The sequence below is a fragment of the Accipiter gentilis genome, chromosome 32 (assembly GCF_929443795.1).
Source record: "Accipiter gentilis chromosome 32, bAccGen1.1, whole genome shotgun sequence".
Classification (NCBI taxonomy): domain Eukaryota; kingdom Metazoa; phylum Chordata; class Aves; order Accipitriformes; family Accipitridae; genus Astur; species Astur gentilis.
In genome coordinates, this window is record NC_064911.1 from 18,301,243 (window position 1) to 18,316,767 (window position 15,525).

Genomic DNA, 15,525 nt, shown 5'->3' on the forward strand with positions numbered 1-15,525 from the left:
TTGTTTTGAGTAAAGATACCCAGGAGAACCAAGAGGAAGAACAGCTTCTCTAAAATTCACTAACATGTTGTGCTTATTGTGAACTAGGACAGAGCTACTAAATGACAAAAAGCCAGGAAGATTGAACTTTTGTTTATGTATGTTAGACACTGTACAAATATCAAGGTTCATTACAAACAGAAACCCGTAAATAGCTTTGATTTTCTTTTAGCATTTCTTACTGTGTGAATATAGTTTCTGGTAGGTCGTTATTAACTTTTTGAAATGCTAGTGTGTTTTGCTTAAGGCACATTTTCTTCTGGTAGGGGGTGGTGGTGGAAGGAAAGGAACAAAAGCTGTCAGGAAGACTTACACTAAAGTTGTTATCTAGATCCTTTGTCCTGAGGATTTTAATCATAAGTATAGTCATGCTGTAAGTAAGTTTTGAGGAAAACCTCACTAACAGCTGCTGTCTCAGATGTTCTACTGTCTTTCTCTTTAAAGAGTGAAGATGATTGCTCAGGTGCTTAAAGTACCTGGGTACTGCTGGTTTTGAAATTTACTTGCTTTACAAAGTGTTATTTCTGGAGGAAATACATAAATGGAACTGCTGTTTTTTTGGCCTAGAGCAACCAGATGGTGAAAGTTCAATTCAGTATCAATTTTCAGCTGTTCAGCGGGGGTGGCGATTTGTTACTTCTGCTTGAAATAAAATCCAGTTATTTAACTCTGTACCCAACTCCAGATGTGTTGTTGGATTTGAGTGATCCCAAAGGTTAGAGAATACTGCTGTGGTCTTTGAAAAGACATATTTGTTTATTCTGAATGAGATCAGTCCTGAAAGTCTCACTGTATTTTCAACTGTTGGCAATATTCCTCATTGAATCTGGTTACTGAAATAAATACAACCTCATTTTCCTCATAAAGAATTGCCGCAGCATGGGTCTCTGAATTGTGAATGGTCAGCCAAGGACAAAATCACTTTAAGAGACAGTGACATATTTCTCCATTGCAAAAAACAGCAGCATTGCACCTCTTTTATTGTAGTATGTTTGTCATCAATAATTTTATGCAAACTACAGCTCAAACCACAACCCACTGTGGGAGAAGCAAGCTTTAATTTTATCCAGCTGTTGTGCTGAAGAGTTGCATGGAAGTGGCATGGCTTTTGTTTTTCTATGAAGGCAGCATATGTCATTTTCACCCTGTTCAGGTTCTATATTGATGTAATTCCATTTCTTTGAGTTAAATTACCCTAGCTTTACACCAGAGTAAGCGAGATTAGGAAGAAATGCATTTGATGGGAATGAAAAAGAATTCTTTTTGAGAAAGTTGATTTATTACACAAAATTTCAGTTGGTGTTTTGTTGCTGTGAAGTGTTCTTCCTCTTTTGTATTTCCATACAGTTCAACTGTAGGAATTGGTTCTCAAGAGCAGACATAATCACTAGTGCTCTAATGTCAGTAGTATGAAGAGTTAACTATCTCTGCTAGACGTAAATTGGTATTGAGAATGTTCCTCAAAGAGATTTTGATCAACTTGCTACATCAAAGGAAAAAAATTTTAATTGTACTTTGACAATGGAAAGAAAAGGTCTATGATATTTAATTCTGCTTTCTCCTTCTTTCCCTCTCCCTTCTTTCCCTCTGTTCCCTTTCTTTGGTTATAGGTGAATAAAAAATATAGATATGAGCAACAATTTCCCAAGAAAAAGAGGAAAACCAGCTGATGAATCCATTTTGATTTTGAACGTGACTAACCTGCCTCAGGAAAGACTGATGGTGTGCTTCTTGGGCTTCTGGTATGGAATCTGTGAAAGGACACTACGTATTTTGGGTCAGTCTTGAGACCTTGTCCTCAGTTCTGCAGTGGGACTCAAGTCCGCCCGTGCTTGTCCCATTGCAGCATCAGCATTGCAAGTGGCAGGTCTCTAAATTCCTCAGTCTCTCGTTATTATTTATATATAAAATAAAATTCCAGTTAGACAAAACCGTCCTGGTTTTTTCCCTCCTGTTTCTTTAAACCCATGTATGTGACATTTGCACAATCTGTGAACGGTTCTCGAGATGGTGTTTACAATGCCTGTATTTTTTAGCAGTGAGGAAAAGCTTAAAGTAGCATGATGTTTTGGCTAACATTAGCTAATAGAATTACGAATGAGAACAATTACAATGACTCTTGTGTTTTGTCAGAGTCTCCCCCTCCTTCCTATACAAATCTTCTGCCTCATCAGTGCCAGCGGGAGGTATATAATGAAGCGTCTGTGAGTTCCTGTCTAGTAGATGGATGGGAATGGAGCTGTTAATGTTTGTTCTTGTTTTTGCTTGAATGCACATCTCAATGGGAACCAGAACGTTACAGTGGTGGGAACGAGCTATAGAATAACTTGGCTGTTTCCTTATTCCCAGCCAGGGGAGGGGAGGGAAAAGTGAAGCAAAGGGAAATACAAAAGGATTTCCAGCATTTTGAAATCTTTGCACAATAAGACCCTTTCATCATTTGTTGCCATTTCCATGAGTCTCTCTTCTGGGGCGTGATGCTTCACAAGTTACTGTAATCCAAGTAGCTCGGAGCATTTAAAACTGTGTTGGTGAGTCTTAAATGTTCCTAAATTAATCAGTGAATATGAGGAATGGGGGAAGGATGGAATTAAATGTGTGCTTGTATGATACACTAACTTTCTAAAAGGAACAGGGAAGAAAATACAGAGTAAATCGGATTCAAAATGCTTTTAAAATTTTTTGTTATTATTTGGTTAGGTATTCCAGCTGAGCGTATTCCACAAACTTTTAGATAAAAACAAACAGACCTTGGCAATGCAAATACCAGTCTGTGTGGGCATTATAAAACGGGCCAACTCTTTCTTAATTACAGGCATGAGGCATGTGGTTGCCTCAGGCAGAAAAACAGTATCTCCCAACATGTTCAGTGCATGTTTTTATGATCGCTTTAGGCTGGTAAAGATGGATGTTGACTTAGCAAAGAGAGCAGAGTTCTTGTGTGGGGTTTGGGGGTGTGTGTTTGTGTTCTTTACTTTAAATTGGCCAACATGGCTTAAACAGGCTTGGGAGGATCAAAGCAGTGTTTTTGTCAGTAGTGGAAAGGAAACTTGGGACGCATCGGTCACAGCTGTAACTGCTCTGTTACACCACTCTTGCAATACGAGCAGAGATGTGTTTCTTCCCTTGAAGATAGCCCTTCCCTTATGCATTCTCATGTCCTAGAGAAAATTATTACCACTGAGTTAGGAATACAGATTTAGATGCCTGTATTTTTTTCAGTAATATTTGGCATATGCCACATTGGCATTTAAGAACATAATTGCTTGATAATTTATGTATTTTCACCCCTAGACTCCACCAAGATGTGCTTTCCTCATTCTCCTTTTGGATGCAGTTGTTAGCCATTCTGTTTCTTTTTGCTGCCTGGGAGAGCAAAGTGAACCTTTTCATGTCCAGTCTGTTTCATTAGTTAATCCTCATCAAACACAACAGCTTTTAATCATCAGTTTACATAGGTATGTGTGTGCATGTTTAAAAAATCCTGGGTTAAATAAGTATCACTTGACTTAAATGCTTTTTACTTGATCACATCTTCATACTGCATATTTACACTGCTCCTTAAAAACATCGCAAACAATAGACATCAAAACAGAATGCTTTTATCTAGCAGGAAATGACTGCGTCGAGCACCTGCAAACACACATGACGAGGAGATGGTTCCAAAATGTGAGCAACATAGCCTTCACTGAAATCCTTCCCTTATGTCCTCGGTTTTTTACAAGTACAGGAAATAAAAAAAGTTTCATGCTGGTAAGAGCGCAAGAGATTGTAAACATTCAACTGGCTTGGCACAGACTTTCCTAATGAGGAACAGGAGAGCAGTTGATCACTGTTCATGTGTATGTGTACATCTGCACACACACACAGATGCATGGAACTAATTTGTGCACACGTGTTATCTTTTGCCTGACTTTGCCTGTAGGTGTTACAACAGAGGCTAAAACTGGTATATTCCCCATGCAAGTTTCATGTTAACAGTTTGGTCATCCTTCCCCTCGAAACCTTTTGGCTTGGTAACCGGAGTCCATGCATCTGCGGAAACAGTGTTCTCATCTCAGCATCCTCAGCCATAGTGGCCGTTAGCAGGTATGTTGGGGCCAGGTTGCAGTGTTCTCTCTTAAAAACATGATCTTTAATCTCTGCAGCATGTGAAAATCATAGAACTGGAGATCATCAGGCTGGCCTATGCAGCCCTCAATGCTGGGATGACAATTCCTGGAGGTAGTTATATAAGTTGTCTGAGTAAAAGTGGACAGTGTAGCCTCTCCTCTTGCTAGAAACAGCATCACCAACCTGGAATAATCCTGCTAGCCCAGGTAAGCACAATCTTGCAGCCTTGAAGAAAAACACAGTATTTTGCCACAAGCATTCACTGCAAAAAATGTGGTTTAGACGCAGTGCTCTAACAGAAGGCCCCAGACATGGGCTTATTAGCAGAGGTTGTAACTGCAATGTTTTGGAGCATTCCTCCTTGCATCTGTCGCCTTCAAAGAGAGCTGTAACTGCTGTGCAATAAAGACCAAAGTTGATATGGAGAGAATTGTATTTTTAAACCTAGAGAAAAGAATTCCCTGGGAGTTGAAGGGGCTTGCTCTGTTCTGTTTATTAGCCCTGGCAGAGAAATGTCAGTGTGAGCATATTTGCTTCAGAACAAATAGGAGCTGCTGCGTGCGTTTCTTTTTCCCTTCTTTTTTCTTTTGTAAAGGTTATTTCTGTACCTTCCTATAAATCTTAAGCTCCTTGTAAAGCCAGTTTTATCATAATAAACTGCCATTGACAAAGAACGTTTTGGCTCCTCAGGCATGCTGGGGAGGCCTGCACAGCTTCCCGCTGGACCTTCTGGATGCAGCATCTCAAAGCAGGACTGGCTGTTGCACCTGGATGGCCTGGCAGCTGGCTAGGTCAGCCCCACTGTGGAGTGGTTTTGCCAGGTACAAAAGTTTCTTGTTTACAAGGAAAACGTTTGATAACAATATCTTAACTACAAAGCAGAAGTTGCCTTAGCAGAAAAAAAAAAAAAAAGATGTTTCTAGTTGTGTAACAATACCCTGTCCTCTTAAGTCTGGACCGTAAGCTGATTCTGATATTTTTTGACTTCTTAAATTGACCGGAGCTGACAGCTTTCTCAAGGTCTCTCTGGATGCAGTTGGTATATTGATGCAGTTGTGGTGGTGTCTCCTGTTTCGTGTCAGTGAAGTTCATTACTGGCCATCTCTGGTTAAAGACCAAAGTCTGATCTGGACTTTGATCTTGTCTTGAAGTTTGTGGATTCCACTGGAATGCTGCTCTCACGGCTGCATTTTCAAACTGGTGTTACTGGTAGCCATTGCATTGGTGTTGAAAGCTTGGAGAAATCAAAAGTGGGCTCAGGGTGTCTCACAGCTGGTTACCAATCTTCTTCCTCTAAAAATAACTTTCTGCATGGGAATGGAGCTACAATTCCTGCACCAGACTAAGCTGTTGGGCTCTCTTGACTCCTCCTGGCCTTTCCTTTTGGGTGCTTTAAAGGTCTAAATCTCCCAACTAACACGCTAAGCCAGACAGTCATGTGGGCAGTGTCCAGCTGTGGCAGGTAAGCTGGATGTGACGCTCCATCACCAGGCCCAGTTACATGTTCTTGTTATTCGTAACCTTTGCTGGATCTTTGGGAGAGAGGAATATCGATCCCGAGTGACTTGCTGCTGTGTGCCTGGGAATAGAATAGCCGTGCAGCGTGCTCAGGCTCGCAATCCCAGAGTCTTTGTGCGCACCGTTAAAACAGCAGTGGGGAATATGGGACAGCTTGGTCAGGGAAATTCTTTTTGTTTGTAGTGTGAATATAAACCTGCACAAGTCTCAAGAATTTAATTCAGTAGAGGCTAAAGGTAAAGGATGTACTTTACATGTAGTCTGAGTGTCCAGGTCTTGTTCAGCAATACTAACCTGCCCCATGACTAACAATATGGGTCACTTGCTACGTGTTTTTTGGCAGCGAGGGCGGATGCTGTGTTGGGAAGCCTGTTGCTGCCATCCTTTACCCCTTGGATTCGTCAGTCCTTCTACCCAGGGAAGGTGGCCAACAGCCCTGAGACCGCTGTGCCGACGAGCGCCGTGTGTGAGAACCTCGTCTTCCCTCTGGGGCTTGCTCAGTGTGCGTTTTAAGGTAGCAGTGAGCTCAGCAACTGTATGCCAAGAGGTGAACCTTATTTCTTCCTTCTTTGGTTGTTACTGTGCAAAGTCCACAGGACTGTACCACCTCCCATACCAAAGTCTTTCAAAATCTGGTGTTCTGTGTCCCACTGCATCCAAATCTTTCCAGTCTTAACCTGAAGTACCTTCCCTCAACTCCAGGGTGCAGCACCGGTGCCTTTGAAGAAGTAATCTGTTTCTTTGAACTGAAAATGAGCCACATCCAGCACTTGGCCAGGAGTGCTGAGGAACCCTGCAAGTCCGCTGTGTCCCTGCTCCACAGGCACCCGGGTTGCAGGGCAGAGGAGGACAGAAGGAAGGAAGGACGGACGGACAGATGAACGGACACCCTGAGCAGAAGTCTGCAGCGATGCTCCCTCTGTGCCAACTCACAGCTTTACCTCAGGGACGTGGACAAGCTCTCATTTTCCCAGCGACGGTGGTGGGGGGGACACTGAAGCACAAAGCCAGAAGAGTCTTGGTGGCTAAGGGTCATAGGCAGGCAGCTGTGGAGGCAGCTCTTGCCACCACAGTTTCAGCCCCTTTACTTTTTTTTTTTTTTTTTGGTTAAAAATTGCATAGAAAAACATGCAGAGTTAGCGTATCAATCCACAGTGGAAGAAAAGGGATTCGTCCCTTCCCCCCAGTCCCTGCCCTAGATTAAGTTCACTAACGTCCTCTCTGTAAATTTAGCAAGCTTCAGACTCACTTCCTTTTGTAAGGAGACCTGAAAGAGCCATTTCCTGATTTGTACAGCGCTCTTGTATGCACCCACTAAGTGCTCATTCATGCCGTGAATCATAAAGGTAACCTCCGTTCAAATGATACTTTGGCACTGGACAAAAAAAAAAAGAGCATTGTTATTCAACACAGCATGCTGAAGTCATCTTTGCATTTATTGAGGAGCTGCACCAAGCATCGTTTACAAACTGCCCAAACTAAAACGGAGCTGGTAAAAGCACCAAAGCCAGCCCAGAGCAATATGTTTACTGTCGTGTGCCGGGCTTGACACATTTTCCATATCCTGCCAGAGATGAGGAATGGCATCAGGAGCTGCGAGTGAGTCAGCCTCTGCCCAGGTGCGGTGCCAGGCACCGTGCTTACGCAGCAGCCTTGCTGGCGAGCCCGGGCAAGCTCAGGGTTTGGCGCAAGCCTTTGTACGCTAAACTGAATGAAGATGCTGGAGAAAACTCAGCTGCTGCCAGCAGCAAAGGACTATTTTCCTCTCTGGGGTTCGGCAGGAGATCAGCGAGGCACAGTCTGTTGTGTTTCTGCCTCCTGTGCTCGCCTCCGGGTTTGTCTGACAATAAAAAAGATGAGTTGTTACTGGCTGATGGAAGAAGGAAATGTGCATCTGCGCAGCTCTCCCCCATCTCTGCCAAAAGAGAGAGCGAACCAATTCATACGTAATGTTGGAGTCCTCTGCCACTTAGCAGCTTTTGCACAGCATCCAACTGTACAAGGACATGTCCCTGGGGCCAAACAACCTTTGGCTGTACTTTTGCCTTGATGGAGTAAGATCAGTATGATCTATCCTTGTACAAGAGAGCAAAACACACAGATGCTAAAATCAGCAACTGTGTTTTGACCAAGAACAAAACAGTAAAGGGGAAGAAGTCTTTGCTTGTGGAAAAAAGAGGTAACAACATAAATGTGAGTGCATCCTCTTTTGCTGCCACGATGCTTCACAAACTCTTTAAAAAGCCAGATATTTACTGGTTGCTTTTTAGCATTATAGTTTTCACACTATTCTCCTATTTGTATATGAGGTTAGCCTGCCAAGGAGACCCTCCTGTTTGAGGAATTGTTAGAGGAGCAGTGGTGTAAAAACACCCTCAGCCCTGGGCTGCCAGTGACTCACACCCAAAAGTGACAGAACTATGGGAGCAAAAAAACCCAAGTGATTTTAGATTCCTGGTGGGTGGTTCCTGGTGGGTGAGCTAAGGTGTAACACAGATGTGCAGAACTTGCTACACACCACAAGTCTCTGAGCTCAGAATGTGCTCTGCTCGGAGCTTGATTTTTGTCCTGGAAGGCTACAGGTTTAACTACCATGGATAAACTCATAGCCATCAATCCTAAGTAAACTGCTGTAAATAAAATCATAACCGTTAAGGAGTGGTAACTTTGATTAGTAATCCCGCAGGATTTCCCATATCTATCTTTTTTTTCCTTGCAGAGTGAAAGGCATGAGGGAAGCAGTTTTATTGGCACATGAGTTCTCCCCTCTTCCCTTGCAGCTGAAAAACTGCTTTGCCAGTGGGAAGGCTGAGGAGCATCGTGTGAACCACCCGGCTCACCCGCCAGCCCCAGAGGGATGCTCCTGGAGCACGGGAGAGCTCAACACCGTCCCTCCCAGCTGGAAAAAAGGGACCCTTTATGCTCACGTCTGCAAGAACTCAGGGCTGGGCTCCCCTAGGCAGAAGATCCTGTAACGTTTCCATACTTGATCGTTGACTTAATTCTCTGCACCAACTTGGTTCCCCTCACCTTTCTCCTCACTGTGTTTGTGACCCCTCTCCCTGGTGGATTTTCCTGGCTTTACCCAGAGCACTTCCCTGGCCCGGGGGTCATGCTAAGGTCTTCCCAACTTTTTTGTCTCACCTCAGTAATTTTCTTGAGGAATTCCGACACCTCATCGCCCCTGCTTTCAAGGTTTCTCGTTTATGGATTCCTCAAGCTCCTTCTCATGTATGGTTACCGCTAGCAGCTTTTATCACTGATTTTGAGACAGTGTTTCCTTAAAACCTGCTATATTTTGAGGTTAAATTACTGTTTAAGTTAAATTACTATTTATTACTATGAGGTCAAAATTACTATTTTGAGAGCTGGAGAACAATAAGCTCACTCTCTTTTTAACTATAATTTATTTTAAATGTCAGGGGTTTGAGCCAGGTGAATTTGTAGTGGTGATAGCTGTGCTGGCTCCACGGCCCCATCTGACCCCGTATGGGGAGGGCCTCGGCTCTACGCCGACGCGTCCGGAGGAATCCCGGTGCCCCCGGAGCCGTTATTCCTAGACACGTGGTGCGTGGGGCCGTGGCACATCATCCAGTGCTGACGTGGGTGCGTGCAGGTTGTCTTCCCACTCTGGCACAGCAGCAGCCTCTTCTGCCTTATGGGAGAAGCTGCAGATCGGGGTGGCTGTCCCTAAAAACCTGGCAAGGGCAGCTTTGCAGCGCTTTTGGCACCCTGTGGCCAAAACCATCTGAAAGGGTGTTACGGCATGCCTTGCATAAAAGGGACGGGTTTGAAGGGCATGAGTGTTTCTTTACAGAGAGATTGGCATTGCATTTGTTTTTCTAATGCTCCCTTTCCTGCTCTTGTGAAGGCAGTTATGGGGGGGACAGCCATCCCAACCGGTGGACATAGGGGTACCCTTGGGCAGGTGAGTTCCTCTGACCTGACCTTCCCTCTGTGCTGAGGGCAGGGACAATGGCAAAACCAGAGAAAAAAAGAAACATCAGAGCAAGAGAGAGCTAAAGTGTGCACTGTGGTCAGAAAGGATGCAGTGAAAGCATGCCAAGAAAGTACGGTAGATTTTTTTTTTCACATGTGCTCTCCATTATTGAGTTTCTATCCCTACCGGTAAGGATTAGTTTCCTACCTTTCCCTTCTCCCTTTTCCTATTCCTAGCTCAGCTTTATAGTTGGAGGTTGGAGGGGAGCCACACTCCTCCCCAGGTTAAAGCTTAAGGGATATTTTTGTGGGTGACTTCCAGTCATGTAAGAGGAAAACTTGTTGTTTTTCCAGGATGCCGGAAACAGCCGGAGACAGGCAGGTACCCAATGACGCAGCCCTCCCAGCCCTGATTTCACTCAAGGTGCTACAGTAGCCCGTAAGTCTTGTTAGAATCACTTTTTCCTTATGTACCCTTGTAGTTGCAAAGGATCTTTACATTATTTATTTTGTGTTGGGGAACTGCAGATGCTGAGTGCGAATTTGTGTGCAGAGGAGAAACCCTGCGTACTAATAAATCTAGTAGAGTTTTCTCCCCTTCTTAGGTGGGATTTTATTTTTTTCAACAGTATGTTTATAACAAATGTGAGAATTAGATTAGGTTGAAAGGTAATGCTCAAATGCATATTTCATAATGAGTTTTCTTTTGATTGCGCTAGGTAATACATACTTTAAATGTTTTGACGTTTAAACATTTTGACTTCAGGAAAAGGAAATTAACATGACATTTTAAAAAAAATTCATAGAGAACAACTTACTTGTGGCATGGCATACAGAAGGGCTGCTTCCTTCTCCTGGGATGGAGTTCTGGCCATTGATTTATTCATCTGATCTATTTAATTTGTCCTAAAAAAAAAGAAAAGAAAAAAAAAAAAAGAAAAAAGGAAGAGACAGGCAAAATTGTGCTTTGAACAAAGAAGCAGCTCTCTGGGCCTCTCCAAGCATGCCTGTGCAATTACAGTGCCCTCATTCTCTTTATAGATTAACAAAAGCTTAAGCCATCGATTATTGTACTGAAAACAAAAGTAGACACCCTGAAGTAATATATCATATGATAATCCCAGTCCAGTGGTGGGTTTGGATTAATACATGTTATGAAAAGCTTTGCTGAAAAGTGCGCCAGATGTTTTTCTTGGTGCATGCTGCATCTCGTAACCTTTTAGCAGCTGCAGCGGAGGCGAGGATTTCCTGCTGAGTGTTGAGTTACCTGGGCATTATTTACACTCAGATGAGTCAGTGAAATGAGGGGTTGTCGCAGGGTGGGAAAGGACAGATAAAACTGAGTGTCGCTGAGCCTCTGAGTAAAAAAGAAACTGGCAGGCGTCGGATGCCTAACCAGTGTTTTCGGGGCTGGCTCGCAGGATGTTGGTATTGCAGGCAGCGCTGGTGCGAATGCATGGTGTCGGGCTGCGCCGAGGCCTCTCGCAAGGTCATGGCCCAAGGAATGTGGTCCTGAGACAACGCTGAGACCCTGCACACCGCATGCCAGGGCAACACGGGTGGCCCAGGGGCTGGCGGCAGGTTCCCCTGCCCTTTTTCCAAAAGGAAAGGCAAGAAAAAAAGTCCAAATGGTGCCCAGCCACCCTCTGCCCTCCAGGAAAAGAGGGGAGATGGGCTTGCAGGAAGAAAACAGGATTGCACTGGAGACGTGGCTCAGCCGTTAGTCATCCCAGCCGCGGGGCTCAGCGGGATGTGGGCTCTCCTCCCATGCCAAAAAAGCCCTGTAGCATATCCAGGGAGGCAGCTGGCAGGTACCGCTTGGGGCCTGGGCTCTTCCCAGGGCTCCTGGTCCTTGATGCAGGGAGCAGCTCCTCGTCCTGCTGGGAAGTGGCTGGGGACACACTGGGGCTGCCCGGTGGGGCATGTCTTTCTCAGCTGGGCAAAGGACACACAAAACACGGCACTTGATTGCAATAGGCAGCAGTTCCCGAAAGAGAGGGTATAGTACGCACTTGTTACTGGTGGTTGTAAAAGTCTCTTATTAAATGCTCTAATAGTACAGTTGCTTGTCTCAAGAATAAAACACTTAGAATAAATTACCTTATACATAAACACAGTGTTTAGTGTCTCCAACACACTTTCTGTAGTCTTCCTTGCAGAATGGAATGGAATAGAGTGGAGTGGAATGGAATAGAATAGAATAGCTCAGCTGGAGGGGACCTACAATCTAGCCCAACTGTCTGACCAATTTAGGGCTGACCAAAAGTTAAAGCACATTATTAAGGGCTTTGTCCAAATGTCTCTTTATCACTGACAGGAAACCTGTTCCAGTCTTTGACCACACTCTCGGTAAAGAAATGCTTCCTCATGTCCAGTCTGAACCTCCTCTGGCGCAGCTTTGAACCATTCCCTCGCATCCTATCACTGGATCCCAGGGAGAAGGGCTCAGCACCTCTGTCTCCAGGTCCCTTCCTCAGGAAGCTGCAGAGACCCACAAGGTCAAGTCCTTCTCTCAGCCTCCTCTCCAAAAAGCCCAAAGTCCCCAGCCGCTCCTCAGAGGACATGCCTTCCAGCCCTGTCACCAGCTCTGTCGCCTTCTTCTGGACGCATCCAGGGATGTTCACGTCCTTCTGAAACGGTGGGGCCCAGAACTGCACACACCGGCTGGCTGTGCCGTGTTTGATGCCCCCCAGGATGGGGTTTTTGCCCTCCGGGCTGCCAGGGCACATGGCTGAGTCGTAGGGAGCCTGCTGTCTGCCAGCCCCCCCAAATTCCTTTCTGCAGGGCTGCTCGCCAGCCACTCCTCTCCCCGTTTATGCTCGTGCCTGGCGTTACTCCATCCCAGGTGCAGAATCTGGCACTTCAACTTGTTAAATTTCATCCCATTGATCATCGACCAATGCTCCAACCTATCTAGATCCCTCTGCAAGGCATCGTCCCTTCAGAGAGTCAACCGCACCTCTCGGCTTGGTTTTGTCGGCAAATTTGTTAATGATGCATTCAACTCGTGCATCCAGATCGTTGATAATGTATTGAATAGAATTGAGCCCCAAGGAACACTGCTGGTGACCAGTCACCTGCCAGATGTAGCCCCATTCACCACAACACTTTGAGCTCAGCCCTTCAGCCAGTTCTTCACCCTGTGACCCTAAACCCGTTCATCCCACAGTTGGACATGGGCACTAGAAGTTCACCATTACTCCTTCCATGGAAAGAACACAAAAACACATCATGACCAGCTGCAACTTATGCACTATTTATGCACATTATCACCCAGGTACTGTATTTGCTGGGAACAAAGTAAAATCCCTCTATATTTCTGTGGGAAAAGTCTTTTAACTATAGCTTTAATGGAGCAAAAGAAGATGAACTCGCGTACCTGTGCTCACTCACACATTATACAAGTCACACATGACTACAAGGCTATGTGATTTAATAAACTACATTGAAGGAAAGGGGATTTCGTTAATGGCGGCAGCTCTGCTGGGTGTCCGTGGCAGTCGTTGCCCAGTGTCGCAGCAAGGGCTGGTTCAAGATCAGCCCTGAACATCTTCGTGGCTCTACTCGCCCAGTCCCGGGGATGCGCCAGTCCTCTCCCTGAACGTGGCTGTGCAGGCTCCAGCTGCTGGCCGAGGCAGTGGCTGAGTTTGCAGGATTTTGGTAAAAGAGGCTCTCTGGAAAAACACCTTTACGTTTCGTGCCAGCTGTGTTGCAGAAGGCTGGTTTTGGGAACGCCTGCTGTTTCACTGCAGGTCGCTGTATTTCTTCGCTTACAAAACCTTGTGTATGTTTTACCCAGCGTGCCGGGAAGCAGCCTGTGAGACAGGGAGCCAAGTGTGTGTCCTTCGTGTACCTCGTTCGAGCCCAAAAGTCTCTTCGGGCAAGACGCTTCCTTGTCTGAAGGAGAAGTGCGAGCTTCACCTCCCTGTGACGTAAAATGGCCACCGAGGGGGCCCAGTAGCGGAGTGGGCCCACCGCCGGCCTTCCCCTTGGCATGGCAGAGCCTCCCCGCCGCCCAGTCAGGTCCCCAAATGTCTGAGGAGAAAGGACCCTGCGCCTGCTCCCCATGTCTTCCCGTGTTTACCTCAGTGGGTTTCTCCTCCGTTGTGCTCCCACCACGGACCGTGGCGAGCCCACGGCCATGACTCTGGCTTTCGCGTCCCCACAGGCACTAAATCTCATCCGCCATGCTGCAGAAAAGCCGTCTCGGACAAAACCCGGCTCTTCCCAAATCCCGTTTGCCGTGTCATGAGATTGCCAGGGCTTAGCCTCGCTGGAAAGGGACGTTGTTTTGGCTTCGACTCGGGGCCGTCGTGTGTCCGCGTGGCGTGTTGGCAGATGTCCCCTGCGCTGCAGCCGGGCAGGTTTTGCCATCTGCAGTAGCACCAGAGATGACATTGCCCATGGCATACTTGTCTTTCCGACCCTTTTGTTGCAAGCCGCGCGTGGCTTTAGGCGGATTTATATTTGTTCTACGTCCTTTACACCCGATACTTTGTATTTTAAATGAAAGGACCATCAAGTCTTGGATCCCAAAGGCTCAATGGCTTCTCTAAGAAGGAATGGGAGATAACGTCACGTCCTCCTCTACACCTCACGGAACCCTTCTTGCTTTTAGACCTGCGTTAAGAGGACCTTTGGCTTTCGCAGTCCCATGCTTATTCCAGAAAATACCCTAGCTGAGAAACCAGATGTAAGTATGCATAAGGGAAGCCCCAGCTGCCCGAACTGCGCTGGAGAGGCACGTGGCTATGGGTGCGTAGAGGCAAACCTGGTCCTGCCTGGGAACGAAGCAGGGATGTCTGAGTACATTGAACTGCAGGGGTGAAAAGTGCTTTGGCTTTTAACAGCAGAACACTGTTAAATACTGTTAAAAACTGTTAAAATACTAGCTTGCTGATGCTAAGCCCAAATGGCAAGAAAAGGGGCTCTGAGGCTCTGATTCCCCGCAGGACTTATGTAACCAAATTTCAGTGAAATCTTGGTGACGGCAAAGCCAGCATGGAAATGCAGGATCATTTTATTACTTCCCTGTGCTGAGAAGGTAGTCAACCGATGCCTGTAAACCCTGAGTATTTGCTTATGAAAAGTTTATATTTTCCTCTGGTATTCTTTAACCTTGTCCTCACTTCACCACCATTTGGACCAGCTGTACTTTGTAATGGGTGGACTTTATCAGCCTTTTTTACAGTCTGCCAGCTTTCAGAGATACGTAGTTAAATGACATGGGTGTGCTTCCTTGCCTGGCTAAGAACAGCATACACTGACTGCCACTATCCCTTGAATTTTCAGCTAGTTTTGTTTTTGTTTAAAACTGGATTAATATAGTGTTATTTCTTTGATGCTAGCGCTTGTTGCTGCCTCTATCTGCCCGTTCTGCCTGTTGTTCTTTAGCAACAAATAGTTCCTGCTCCCACACCAGTGAATTCCATGCTTGCTAATCCACTGCGTTATGGCCAATGAGATCAAGCTAAGGTAAAAATAATCCAGAAATTATTAACGTATCCCATGAATTCACCTCTGAGACTTCTGTTTTTGCAAAATAAGTCTTCTATTTTCTTCTGATTACATTTACCTGGAAAAAATGAAGCCTAAACCAGTTCCCTTGATGCTGTTGCCTCCATGGGGTGCATAGCTTCCCGTGGCAGGCTACGTGGTCAGCCCGTGCACATGGCATCCCTTCATCACTGCAGACCGCCCCTCCTGCTTCTTTTTTTCTTTATGTTTTCTGCCCCAACGGCAAAGCTACAGCTCTGTACAGAGGTTATTACCTCTAGGAGTGGTGAACAGAGATTTTGATCCTTCGCTCCACATTAACTCTGAAAAAAAAATTTTAAAAAGTGCCTGCAACTCTAGCTAAAACATATGCAGGCTGTGTGGTGGGAAATGTTCTTGTACATTTGTGTTAGCCCATGG

General features: G+C 45.6%; 1 protein-coding gene across 3 annotated transcripts in view; it reads left to right on the forward strand.

Moving 5' to 3' along the window:
* The window catches only part of APOO (apolipoprotein O), a 45,793-nt gene extending 32,103 nt beyond the window's left edge, over positions 1 to 13,690 (forward strand). For 2 of the 3 annotated variants that reach the window (XM_049835031.1, XM_049835030.1), the window contains one exon: positions 1,650 to 1,970. The gene's annotated coding sequence lies outside the window, so the exon portion shown is untranslated. Of the gene's footprint in view, positions 1 to 1,649; positions 1,971 to 3,333; positions 3,498 to 3,649; positions 4,359 to 4,842; positions 4,974 to 6,013; positions 10,049 to 11,926 lie in introns of those variants that run through there. The other variant, XR_007510291.1, reaches the window with a different exon arrangement.
* Positions 13,691 to 15,525: the final 1,835 nt, after the last annotated feature.